Here is a 13068-nt window from a genome sequence, read left to right as displayed (position 1 = left end):
TTAGGGGGCTGTTTGAATCAGCTGAAGAGACGTTGCTCTTTGACAGCTTAGAAAAGCTGGGAAATTGAGGCTTGTTCACACAAGCAGACGGCAGCTTATTGTCATTCAGGGAAAGGCTGAGGGTATAGGCTGACCAGGAGTTTAGTCTAGAGGGAGTCGGTTTAAAAAAAAAAAAGGAAAATCAATCCACGGCTTGATTGTTAAAGTGATAGTTAGATCACTGTTCTTTGAAGAGAAGTTGTTTAAGAAGTATTAATACAACTAAGACTGCACTGTAACTCAAGATCCTGAAACGTCTATATATTGCAACCACAAGCTTATGTACAAATAAACTTGAACTTCGTTGTTGTTCATAAAGATCAGTCTCCTTGCCTCACTCTGCGCCTGGGGGAAAGCCATTACCATTTACCATTTACCATTTATCATATACGTTAAAAGACATTACCTCACGTTGGTGGAAGTTACCGTACCTTCTTATATAAGTTACCATATTTACTCATATAAATTCCTCAGTTCTGTTATCCTTCCTTATCCTCCAAATCCTCCTGATATATATACTCCTTCCAGACATATTTTCCCTCCATATTTTAAGGACCGTTCACACAAGGCAAGAAGATATGTTTCCTTTATCACTTGTTACACATAAGATGTGAAAATATTTCAAGACATTTATACTTTACTTCTGAAGGACCATCCCTAGGGCTCAAAAAAAAAAAGCAATTTCTTTTTTTGGTAAGCTTCTATGAGGCCAAAATGAATTATTAACTTTGAGAAGCCTGTGAGGACTTACTGTAAGACATTATAACAGACCATAGGCCAAAGAACAGCATCCATGACTCATGGACATTTATAGGCTGCCATATTATCCCAGAATGATCCTGTAAAACAGATATGACTAAATAGATATGATAAAAAGGCATGACAAGATCAGGTTGTTGTCCTGTCTAGTAGGTATGGAAATAATATATTGATTAACAAGGGGGGGACAAGTTAGAGGCTTTAAGAGTCCCTAAAACCTCAATGAGAAGAAACCTCCTAGACACTTTCTTCTCTTTCTCCTAGTCCCCAAATAAACTTGAAAACCACCCCTAACTCAGCTGCCCTTTTTTCTGTTTCACCAAGCCAGGCAGAAGAAGTTTAGTGAGGCAGACTATCATAATGGCCCATGTTCTAATGGCACACAACAATGACATCTGCACCATTGTGAAACTGCTAATAGGTCACAGGTGGTGGAAGTATAACTTCCCATTACTTCCCTGGATTCTTCCCTCCACCCTTGTCATCATGATGTCATGTGAGGTGAAGCAGGATAGGATCCTGTAGACCAGGGGCTCTCAGACTTTTAAAGCAGTGGAGCCCATTTTGAAGGAAAGATTTCTCATGGAGCCCCCAGAAACTTTCAGACACAGGGGTCACAATGCATTTTAAAATTTGACAGATGAGCCAATGGTAGATAGATAGAGAATGTGTGAACTAACTGAAAAAACACGAACAAATTCCTATGCATACTGCACATATCTTGTAATACAAAAAAAGAAAGAAAGAACAGAACAATATTTTAAATGAACAACAATTTTAACTAATATAAACTTAACAGTATTTCACTGGAAGATGCCAGGGGCCATCCAGCCTTTGCAATAATAATATTGCAATAATTATTATTATTACTTACCCACCTCACCTCACGGCTCGAGGTGGGTTACAGCATTGCTAAAACACACAATCAAAACATATAATCATTTCAAAACACTTAGTAAAATACACATATTAAAACATATTTCCATACAATACATATTAATAATAGAAGCAACCCCAGGGTTCACCCAGTCCAACCTGCTTCTGCCATGCAATAGAAACATAAATCAAATCAACCACAACAGATTAGCATCCAGTCTTTGAAATAATAATAATAATAATAATAATAATAAGAATAAGAATAAGAATTTATTTTATTTATTTACTATGCTTTTACCCTGCCCTTCTCACCCCAGAGGGGACTCAGAGCGGCTTGACAACGTGTCAGTAATTTAATGCCTTTAAAACAAAATACAAAGAAAGTCATTTAAAATGCACATTAAAATACAATTAAAACACAATTAACGCATTAACATCATGTGATCTAAGAGCAATGATAATAATAATAGGAGCAACTCCAGGGGCCACCCAGTCTAACCTGTTTCTGCCATGCAGTAAAAGCACAAATCAAAGCACCCCAACAGATAACCATCCAATCTTTGAAATAATAATAATAATAATAATAATAATAATAATAATAATAATAACAACAACAGCAACTCCAGCCTGCCCCCCAGTCCAACCTGTTTATGCCATGTAGGGAAAGCAGCAGCAGGGAGGCCTTGCAGGCCATGGCAGCATTGGGATAGGCTATGCTGGTGGCAGTGGGGCTCCACTGGCCACATGCTTCTTAGACAGGGAGGAACCGGGGGGTGAGGAGCCCCTGTGGAGCACAGTTTGAGAACTGCTGCGGTAGGCTATACCACTTTAGTCTTTGTCTAGCTTCTTCTAATAAAGTTCTTCACATGACAGTGGCATTGGTATTTGTATAAAATTTGTATAAAATAACAAAACAGATAATTCTTTTCAACTGAGCACAGTATGGTAAATGTGTAAATCAGTTCAGATTCTGGGATGAATTCCACTGATATTCTAATTAGATTGAACCAATTCCTAGACAAAAAATGAAATTGTAATCTGCATAATTTTGCATATGGAATTTCTTACTTTCTTTTGTTTCAAAACATCTGATCATTGAAGACTTATATATCCAGCATTGTCTCCGGCATGCCCTTGATTCCTGAATTACAAGCAAGGAGATAGGTATTTCTGTTTTGAACATAAATCTCCAATTTCCTGTGATATAAAACTGGCTTTTCCAAAATCTTCAAAATCCCTGGGTTTTGCTGACAAATATGGACTAAAAGTTACATTGTCAATCCCTGTGACATTTTTGAATTTAAAATACACCAACCCAAACAGATATGTTCGAAGAGACTATATTTTCTTGATTTGTCTCTATCTTCCCTTTACTATATTCAGATTTTAACCTATTACATTGATATTGATTAATTTAACATCTATGTTTTAATGTTAAAACTTAAGGCAAACATAAAATACATTCTCTCCCCAGTGCCATTCCGAACATTGACACTGCTCTTTTCTGAAAACGGAAATAGATTTTTCTGCAATTTTGGCCCATCTTCCTTTGCCATTTTATCCAGTAGCATTTCTCTCTGTGCCAGGAGTAGCAATAGCATTGGCAGTGGATGGAGCAAAACAGCTGCAAAAAGGAGGAGACAGGAGGAGAATCATGAAGAGAAAGAGCACCAAGGCACTGCCTTATGATTAAGAAGCGCGTATAAGTATGCTAGACCCACTTTACAAGGATAAAATATATGTTGAATGTATTATAATTTAACTGTGAATATAATAATTATTATCATAATTGAGGCTGCTTACAGAATAATTTAAACATTGCAAAAAATACCTAAACATTGTAAAAATAGTACAAATACACACATTAAAATACTTATTAAATTACACAAAACAGAGATTAAACTAATAACTAATAATAAAATTCATGTTTAAAAACTGTCTGGGTATTTCTTTCTTTGTTCCCTAAGGTTGACCATCCCTTATCTGGAATTCTGAAATCCTCCAAAATCCAAAATTGACACCTTTGCTTTCTGGTGAATCAATGTATACAAACTTTTTTTTGCTGTACAGAATTATTTAAAATATTGGGCATAAAATTACCTTCAGTCTATGTGTATATGGTGTGTATGAAACATAAATGAATCTTGTGTTTAGGCTTGGGCCACAACTCCAGGGCATCTCAGTATGTACATATAGTCCAAATGCATATATTCCAAAACCTAAAAAATAAATAAATCTGAAATGCACAATATTTCTGGTTCTGAGAATTTCAGTGAAGAAATCCTTAAACAGTTATATAATAGAAACAACAAAAGTCTATTTTCTGAGTTTAAATTTGTAGCCAACAAGAGACAGTCAAAAGTTTAGTTGCCAAATGTTGCCTGAGGGCTTGCTACAAGAAAAATAACTTGCATGCTCTGGGTTACAGGATTCTCTTTTGATTAGAATCAGAAAAATTGAACTACAAGATCTCTCATCCATGAAACAATCAATGGTTGCAGTGAATTATCACTCATTTCCCATAAAGGGCAAAGGTAAAAGTTTTTCCCTGACATAAAGTGTAGTTGTGTTCAACTCTGGGGGTTGGTACTCATCTCCATTTCTAAGCTGAAGAGCTGGCATTGACCGTAGACATCTCCAAGGTCATGTGGCCAGCATGACTGCATGGAGCATCATTACCTTACCACCGGAGCAGTACCTGTTGATCTACTGACATTTGCATTTTTTCAAACTGCTAGGTTGTCAGAAGCTGGAGCTGACAGTGGGAGCTTACTCTGATCCCCAGATTCAAACCGCCGACCTTTTCGTCAGCAAGTTCGGCAGCTCAGCGGTTTAATCAACTGTGCCACCAGGGGCTCCTGTGTTCCCATAAAATAACAATAACAAAGGATCTCTCTCTGTCTCTTTCTTCCCCCTCAAGTTTGCATGGTATAAAGGATCGACGGCAGGGGGGAAACCTTTTATATCATATCCCACCCCTGCCACCAATATAAAGAATGAGCGGTGCAGAGAGGAGAGGCTCCTTCTTGAGGCGGGGGGGAATCTTTTAAAATCCCACCGCTGCCACCAATATAAAGAAATGAGCAAAGCAGGGAGCAGAGAGAGAGGCTACTTCATCAGGCAGGGGGAAAATCTTTTAAAATCCCACCTCTGCCACCAATATAAAGGAGCGCAGACACCAAATATATCATACCCACTCTCCACTCTACTCACGCTCACACGCACACACACGTATGTGAGAGGTGAGGGTATACCATTTGATTTTAGATTTTCTTTTAAAATGGTAGCTGCCACCAACCTAAAATGTCTTTAGGATTTTTGTTGTTAAATGTGTCTGAGGCAAACTTCTCCCATTCCCTGCCCACACTGTTTCTACCCCTGACTCCCAAACTGATGTTCACTGTGAGGTTTTTCTGTGGTATTTTATTGTTGTATCGCTGGAACTTTTATTAAGGCTTCTTGATGGAAAATATACACCGTTGAGGCTCTTGAAAGTTGAAAATAGAATAAAAATTTATTTTCTTAAAAACAGGCAAATGATTACTTCAGAGAGGTACATAAGCGTAATCGGTTACAGATGTTCTTCAGCTTAGTTGTATGTTTCAGATTACTTCACTTAGTTTCAAACAGTTCCAACCAATCTATCTATTGGTCACAAAAGCCCTCGCTCTATTTGCTGAGAATAGACACGAGTTCCCCATGGTTGTTAATTAACTCTAACCTAGAGTCCTTCTATTAACCAGCCCAGTAGTGAGAGACAATCCCTTGAGTTATCTTCCCCTCAAGTGATCCAAACTGCCTGACTTAGCCTGTCAGTTTCCACAGCTTTCAGTTCTCTCTCAAACACACACTCTCCCAACTCCAAAACCAAACTGCTCTCTTCAAACCCTCAAAACAGAACTCTCTTCTTCAAACCTCAAACCAGAACTTCCTGGAGCTTTTTTCTTCTCTGCACTCTAAGACTTGGCTCCTCCCATCTGCTCTGGTTGGCCAATCCTAGGAGTCTCTCTAAGCTCCTCCCCTTTCTAACCACACTCAAGATGGCTGCCTAGCATTCCTCAACAAAATGGATGCCTGCCTCACTCACTGTTTCCAAGGTTTCATTCCCGGCCTAATAGGTAAGGTTCACTACACATGGTTATATACATGCAAGATTATAATCCCATAAAATAACATGGTAATTTTACATGTATATAACCATGCAAACTTGAGAGGGAAGGAAGAGATAGAGAGAGACCCTTTGTTATCAATTATTATTTCCCTTTTCTGTTTTAGTCTCTGGGAGACCAGGTTTGAATCTTGAATATAAGGCAATGATTCCTGCTGTTCAGTCTTCCAGCTGTTTTGGACTTCAATTCGCAGACATTCCAGCCAATTTGGGTCATAATACAGAATTCTGGGAGCTGAAGTCCAAAATATCTGGAAAAACAAAGTTTGGAAAAATGATCTAAGTGGAAAAATAGCTGGGTGAAAGGTTAAGACCCTGTAGTTGTACATGGATTCCTCAATCCAAATTTGAGTTTGGTGTGCTTTTTTGAAAGTATGACTTTAAGCTCCACATAACACATTTAGTGCAGCATGAAGCTGAGACCAGAACTGGAAGTGACTAGTCTCTGGAAACATTTGCAGCTAGTATCAGCATATGCATGAGCTCTGGAGCCAAATGGCAGAAAAGAATTATTTCAAATTCATATATCCAAATCTATTTGGAAACAATTAAGGGCATTTAGTTCCAAAATGTGCAGCCCAATTTCTATCCCTGTTTATTCAGATGTAGCAATATACTGTGTTTGATGAGCCTAAATCTCTTTGAATATGCATAGGTTAGCAGCAATGAAGTGGTCTAACAAGGTGCAGTCTTTCCATTATTAAGTCTTACAATTTATTCCTTTTTTTACAGTGAAACTCAAGTTGAGAGTATGAGTGTATTCTAGGAGAAACATATGAGTGGGAGAAGGAAGGAAAATGAAATGAAATAAAATTCTATTGCTTGAGCCAAATTTATTGTGTATATTTTCATGGGTACTTTTTGCATACAGTAAATATTCACATTTGGGCTGCTTACCTTTAGGTATGGATTATATTTATTTTAAAATGCCTATTATCCACTTCTGCCCATTTGATTTAAGTCCAAATCATGTGTGAAATCAATAAAAAGATTTACATTGATCTGCAAAAGCTGTCAGGAAATGAACCTGTGAAATCCTCATTCATGATTTGGCAGAGGAATGCAACTGCATAAATCTTTCTCACCAAACGTGTGTTTATCTCATCAGCCACATGCCAAATGCATGCTACCTTCTTCAATTTAATTCATATTTCACAAGATATTAATCTGCTTTAGAAAATTACTAAATAGATTCTTCCATGGGTGAATGTGTAGTACAACACACCACTTTATAAAACAGAGGTGATCTACAGCACAGTGTAAATTGCTTGGCAGCTTTAAAGGCTAATCCTGACTAGTGTCATGCAAATTCCTATAATCATCTATTTAATTATATTACAGCTCAGTAAATCCTCCCCCTCTTGCTTTTTACTCATTTTCTCCTGTCCACTTGCTATTCAATAAATCCTTCCACTGCATTCCAATTTTGCTTTCATTCAGTATGTTAACGGACTGCTAGATCCTCTCATTTATTTATGTGACTGTGTTTCAAATATGGGCAATTAATGAACTTGATGGACTAAAGTTCCCATCAGCTGTACACAGCATAGTGATGGGGATGCTCTTCTGCTGTGTCCTCTTAGAGTTGAACATTATTAACAACTAGCATGAGAAAGGGTACTAAGGCCCAATCTTCTTTCTAAGCTGTTTGCTGTTTCTCCTTTCAGGTCAATACATGTGTTGCATGTCAAAGATATTTATTTATTTATTTAAAATATTTATACCCTGCCTTTCTGGACCCAAAGCAGCTTACAACATGTAAAACATACAATACAGAAATCAAATCATAGTAAAAATCCAAAGAAATTTCTGGCTTGTCCCCTGCTTCAAACTGGATGGGCAGTTGATCACAACAACAGCCAATCCAATTAGTCCAGACATTTACTTTGACCAGTGAAATCTGGAGATAAGAAAGGGGACCATTTTGGATGCATATTCATAATTCACAGTGTTAGAAAGGTTCTTCTGTTAAAAAGAGTCATAGAGTATGGTTTGCATGTAGAGATTGATTCTTCAATAATGTTGTTGGAAGACCTCTATAAGGGAATTTAGAATAAATGTCTATACTGTAAGAGACCTGATTGTAAATAGATAAATTAAATGTAAAGTTCACTTAATGATTTCCCATCACTGTTCTTCCTTTTCCCCACTTGGGTACAGGAAAGAAAATCTCTCTCTCTCTCTCTCTCTCTCTCTCTCTCTCTCTCTCCCCCCCCCCCCCCCACGGTCTTCCTAAAGGACACACATTTTGATAGTTTTCTTTCAGAAAATAATTCTTGATATTCATTCTAAATTGTCCTTTGTGCAATATAATCTCATTACACCTAGATATCTGAGAATAATTACTTAATTCCTTGGTGTTTACTTTCACATTATGTTAGACAGTTCTATTCCCAATTTAATTGTTGTTTAGTCAAGCTATACATATTTAATCTGTCTAACCTTTCCTCATATGTCAGTCTCTCAAACCTATTAATCTCATCTTTCTGGCTCTCTGCTCCCTTCATTTTGTTGATACATTCCATGAAGGTAAGTAATGTCCAGTGGTATGCAGATATTTTTTCTTACATTTTTAAGACAGAAGAAATTAATTTCTGAGCTTCATAGTTTCATATCACAAAATGCAAGAATCAGATTTGGAAGGGATCTCAAAGATCCCCTTAACAAACCTGTTAGTGCAGAAATCCGCCATCAAAACACCTCTGTTAGCTAAATCCCTTTCTGTCATCACCACATCAAACTTTTCTTAGAATTATAGAATAATAAAGTTGGAAGAGACCACATGGACCATCAGTCCAACCCCCTGACACACAGGAAAAGAACAACCAAAGCAACCTTGACTGCCATCCAGCCTCTGTTTAAAAGCCTCCCAGGAATCAGCTTCTACCACACTCTGAGGCAGAGAGTTCAACTGCTGAACAGCTCATAAGGTCACGAAGTTTTTCCTAATGTTCAAGTAGTATCTCCTTTCCTATAATTTGAACCCATTGCCTTGGTTTTTTCTTGGTTTTTTTAATGTTTAACTGCAACCCAGCTTTTGCACTTTCTTTTTTCACCTTGGCTCCTCAACTCCTTCTTACTTTCAGCCATCAAAGTGGTATCATCTGCATATCTAAGTTTGTTAATGTTTCTTCCAGCAATTTTAATTCCAGCCTTGGGTTCATCAAGCCCCACACATTCCATGATGTGTTCTGCATACAAGTTGTATAGAAAGGTTGAGAGCATACAATCTTGCTGTACCCCTTTCCCAGTCTTGAACCAGTCTGTTGTTCCGTGGTCTGTTCTTACTGTTGCTACTTGGTTGTTATATATTATTAGCATCCTGAAAAATAATGCTAGAGCTTTTTCTCCAGTTAGGTCTTCTTTTCAGGAAAATACGGTACTGTTTTTATCCCTTAAACATATTTAGCTCCCATAACTGCTCCTCATAGGTTGTGGCTTCCAAAACTTCCATTTTTGGTGGCTTTCCCCTGGACACATTCCAGCTCAATAATATTCTTGAATTGTTCTGCCCAGAACTGGACACATTTTCCTAGGTGAAGTCTGACCAAAGCAGAATAGAGTAGTTATATTACTTTTTCTTTTTTTAATCTGGATGCTATACATCTATCAATATAGCCTAGAACTGCATTTGCTTTAAAAGTAAAAACAAAAGTACTGCATCACACTGCTAACATGTTGGTCTACCAAGACATATTGTTCTTTTTCATATGCACTGCCAAGTGATGACCAATTTATATTTGTTCATCTGATTTTTCATGCCCAAATATAATACATGTTGTAAGAAATGTTATGTCCTTCCATTTTGTCCTAGCATAATACAGTATTGTGCGTGTTAAGTTCATTCAATGAAACTTGTTTATGTTTTTTTTTAACAGAAGCAAATAATATTTAAATTTGTTTCTGGCATACTGTGAGCATCCACTGAAATTCCTGAATCTTAAGGATTGAATCTTTAGAGCAGTGGTTCTCAACCTGTTGGTCCCCAGATGTTTTGGCCTTCAACTCTCAGAAATCCTAACAGCCGGTAAACTAGCTGGGATTTCTTAGAGTTGTAGGCCAAAACACCTGGGGACCCACAAGTTGAGAACCACTGCTCTAGAGTGAAAGAAAGAGAGAGAAAGAGAAAGGTGTAAAATGTATGTAATTGCAAACTGAGGAATTATTTGGATCCGAGTTCAGTGTATATATGTCTCAATATAGAAAGCAAAGCAGGAGGCTTGTAGCTCAGGTTACATTATTTTCATGTAAACATTGTACATTGCAGTAACTGATACTGTAAAACAGGTGGTTTGAATCCCTGGAGAACCACTATTAATGTTCATAATCATGAGTCAGATGTATTATTGAACTAGCACAGTATGAATTGTCCCATTCTTGGTCTTAATAACGAGTAGTTACAGTGTTTGCTCCTGATTTAAAAGCTAAACAGAGAAAGAAATCATGGAGCTGGAAGGAACATCCAGTAGCATCTAGTATGAACTGCCACCAATGCAGAAAGTCTAGCTTTACAGTATCCCTGAAAAACATCTAACAATTCTGCTGTACAGCAGCTTATACCCTTAGGATATTATCAATGTTCACTCAGAACATTTAATCCAATCATTAAGGTCCTATTATTGGAATTATAGAAAATAAACTTGCTTCCTTTACTGTACAGCAACTGAACAGATTGGAACCATGACTTTTTCAAACATTAAATTGGTTTCATAATATTGTGTAAATGGAGAAAAGAAATCAAATACTTCAAATAAATCTAATTTGCAGATGGCTCTCCTACTTCCTTTTAATAATTTCTTCTTCAGGATAAATATATCCAAGTCATTCTGACTCTCATAAGGCTTGACTATTATATCTATCATCATCTTAATCATCACTCTCTGGGCACATTTGTTTGTTGATATCCTTCATGAGCTATAGCTCTCAGAATTAGTCAGTGACATCTGTGATGTTTATGTGTAGAAGTAATGTTTATTTATTAACTGATGCTCCCCCAAAAAAGAGTGTTCATATTAACCCAATGATATATTTTTCACTCGTTTGATATTTGATCAGTTATCAGCCAAGATCATTTTAAGTGTGAGTGTGTGTGCATGTTGGTTTCATGCAAATGCCATAAGTACATATATAATATTAAGGCAGTTTTTCTAATACCCTCACCTTTTTTTTACAGCAGTCATGCTGCTTTCCTTCTCTTTGACAAGTCTTTTTTGGCATGGGTATCTAGGGATCATAAAAGTTTGTTAGCATGAGTGATGAGAATTAATATTAATATTTTTTCATTCAACCATTCATATCAATGAAAAGCTATTTTTCAGGTCCCTTTTATTGCCAGCAAATATACCAGAAGACAACCAGTCAATCTTTTCAATGTACAGTGTGTCAGGGTAGACGTTGTTATATTATGGCCTTAGGGTATTATGTAGTGTACTGACAACACTTGAGTCTGCTATCTCTGGAAGTAACATGAGCTTACACTAATCAAAACATTTTCCATTTTTGTCACACTATTCTTATTTCTTTATATATATTAGAGAAATAGGTGAAACTTATTTCTATGGAGTAGCCATAGGTTGCTTTTATTAATCTATGAAGCTGCCCAGCATTGAAAAGAAAATTGATTTAGCAGCTGCAGGGGAACTTTGAATTAGTGAGAACTGATCTGATTCAATAACTTTCCTGAACTTTGTGGAAGAAGGATTCTCTGTGTTAAGTGAAACAAACAAATTTGAGCAAAATAACATGACCTATATATTCCTATTTCATCCTATATATGTATACATAGGCACTGCTTCCCATCCACTTCTCAGTTCAAAGGGGGGTTTTCCCCATGTGTATTATTATTTCAGTACATCACAAAGGAACATTTTTGGTTGTATGGACAGCTAGAGTGAGTCTGATTCAACCTGATTTGCTGTCCAGACAGGGCACTGGCACCATCATCATTTATCTGTGTTGATGAATCATGACCTTGTTATGACTGTTCCAAGCCAGCCATAAAACTCAAAGTGAGCACCTGGCCATTGCAGTCATCTCTGCCGACATTAGAACAAAGTACTGTCATGTCCAGCATGAAGAAAATGGAACGTTCCTCCTTCTTCTTGATCATACAGGTGCCTTGTTCTGACTTGATACAACCAGGCAAATGTTCTCTCCTTCCTGGTCACATGTGTGTCTGTACTGATGTTAGAATGGAGTGCCAATGTAAGCAGGAATATGGAGGGAAATCACTACCTCCTTAATGCCAATGATGATAGCATTCCATTTTTATACCAAAAGAGATGCCTGTGATAGCCATGGAGTTCCAGAGCTAGCTAGGAGTGAGTGGTGACATAGAAGAAATAAGATATTAACTGTGTAGATGAACCCTTAGAACAGGGGTTCTCAAACTTTTTCAACCGCTGAGCCCTTTTTGAAGTAAAGGTTTCTCATGGAGCCCCAAAAAATGTCGATAGATATAGATATAGATACCAGACATGGGCAGAGCCAGTGGCCAATGGATGAAGAGTGTTTGTGTGAACTAATTCACACAGTGCAAAAAAAAAAAAAAGGAATGAAAAGAAAAACAATACAATACAATATTTAAAATGAAGAACAAGTTTAACCAACACAAACCTAACAGTATTTCAGTATAAGACTCCAGGCGCCATCCAGCCCAGCCGCTTTCTACCATGCAGGAAAATGACAATCAAAGCACCCCTAACAGTTGGCCACACAGCCTTTGTAATAATAATAATAATAATAATAATAATAATAATAATAATAATAATAGCAAAACCCCCAGAGGCCATCCAGTCCTACCCCTTCTGCTATGCAGAAACATCACAATCAAAGCACCCCTTTGCAGTGGAAGGGAAAGAGTGTTTTGGAAACATAGAAAGCAGGGGGAGGGGGTATGGGTGGCAAGAAAAAGAGTCTGAGCAGTGAGGGAAATCGGGAGAATGGGTCTGTGCCCTGGGAGGATGCTGCTGCTGCTGTTTCCTGAAGCTCTAAACTTTAATTTACCTGCATTTCTCAGGAGGAGGAAAGAGGAGGAGGCAGGAAGCAGCATGGTGCCCCTCACTACTGCCCTTGGGGCTCTGCAGAGCACAGTTTGAGAACCCCTGCCTTAGAGAGTTGTAGGTATTCAAGGGACACATCTTTTGAAATGATTATAAAATTAATGATTCTATTTCTGTAATATTTGGCAGGGAAAAGACTATAGTAAATAAAGCAGCCAACAGAAT

General features: G+C 37.4%; 1 long non-coding RNA gene across 1 annotated transcript in view; it reads right to left on the bottom strand.

The window, feature by feature from the left end:
* Positions 1-2008: 2008 nt before the first annotated feature.
* The window catches only part of LOC134299119 (uncharacterized), a 43601-nt gene continuing 32541 nt past the window's right edge, over positions 2009-13068 (bottom strand). Inside the window, exons 3-5 of the long non-coding RNA XR_010006256.1 lie at positions 11003-11065; positions 3775-3893; positions 2009-3298 (exon numbers count right to left, since the gene is read on the bottom strand). This is a non-coding gene — a long non-coding RNA (uncharacterized LOC134299119). The remainder of the gene's footprint in view (positions 3299-3774; positions 3894-11002; positions 11066-13068) is intronic.

The sequence above is a fragment of the Anolis carolinensis genome, chromosome 5 (genome assembly GCF_035594765.1).
Source record: "Anolis carolinensis isolate JA03-04 chromosome 5, rAnoCar3.1.pri, whole genome shotgun sequence".
NCBI lineage: Eukaryota > Metazoa > Chordata > Lepidosauria > Squamata > Dactyloidae > Anolis > Anolis carolinensis.
Note: the sequence above shows the minus strand (reverse complement) of the source record. Positions and strands in the feature narration are given on the sequence as shown.